The sequence below is a fragment of the Lygodium microphyllum genome, chromosome 29, assembly GCF_053477565.2.
Source record: "Lygodium microphyllum isolate KBCC chromosome 29, Lygodium_microphyllum_v1.1.10, whole genome shotgun sequence".
NCBI lineage: Eukaryota > Viridiplantae > Streptophyta > Polypodiopsida > Schizaeales > Lygodiaceae > Lygodium > Lygodium microphyllum.
Window position 1 is genome coordinate 85,660,639 of NC_141163.1, and position 1,268 is coordinate 85,661,906.

Consider the following 1,268-nt stretch of genomic DNA (forward strand, 5'->3'; position numbering starts at 1 on the left):
TGGATATTTATTATTATTTTTTATGCACATGGGCACACGATTATGTTATTTCTACTTGGACATTGTATTGGGCATGCCAGACTCTTTGGGCACCGTCCGTTAGCTTTATTCCTATTTTGTGTTAAAGCAAACTCAAAAGCTAAAAGCTTGCTATTTTGTAATTTGGGCTATTATTTGAGCTTGAAGATGAATAATACATAAAATACATGCTTTCTGGAGCGCTCACACAAGGGCATGGGGGGAGATTGCACCCAATTGGTCTCTTGTTCATGTCGTTCATGCTTTTTACATTGAATTTTGTGCAAAAAGTAGAGTTCTATTGTTCTTGGGGACCTTCCGGCATTCACTACGTGAGCGTACAGCAACCGATCTGCGCACCATTAACAACCCCCTTGGTTAGGGTCATGCAGGCAGTCGGGGGTAACTGAAGTTGCCTCTCCCTTCAGGCCTTCAACTTGAAGCATTAGATATCCATTTATCCTTTAATTCTTTGAGCAAACAAAGCAAAATAGTGCTCTTAAAACTATTACAAGCACAAACAATTCCATTGGTCGTTATTTTTGGCCAACTGCTAAGGAGTGAAGCCTTCTTTCTGAATGCATCCACAGCACTTGATCCGGGATCAATTGCGACTTGGCAAGATCCCCTATATCTTGGGTTAGGGCCATATCCTATTAACCTGAATTGATCAATACCTTAAGTTCATATGTTATTCCAATTTATTGATTGGTTTTTTTCTTCCAAGCAATTATCTTTACCCAAGAAGGGTACTATATCAGGATAATTATTCATTCTCTTGCATGATAAACTTGCATAAGAATCTGCCAATCTCATTCCGAGGAATTGGCCATTCCCTTGTGATCAAATCACAAGATCATGTGACTCTGCAACTTGTTGCACAAGTATCGCATCAAACTATGGGACTATGCTACCAACGGTGTCTTCTAATTACGGTATCATGATTAGTTATAACAATCATTTCCTGATTGCATTAGGCCAACATTGTCGCTCCTAGGTTTCCAAAAGTCATCTTTCTAGCGAGAGATTCTTAGGAAAAACCCTAGATCACTTCTCACAAGTATGTTCCAATGTCCCTACATTGCGTGAATGTAGGCAAGTCTTTTAGGGTATAGGAGTTTCAGCTTTGGTAATACGAGTGACTAGGTAATGTTCTCAATGTGTTAAATCCTAGTTAGCTCTTTGGGATACGTTGCATTGAATTAACCCTTCCTAAACGAGTACTTCGCAGTTTTAGGTGTTTAGGTTTA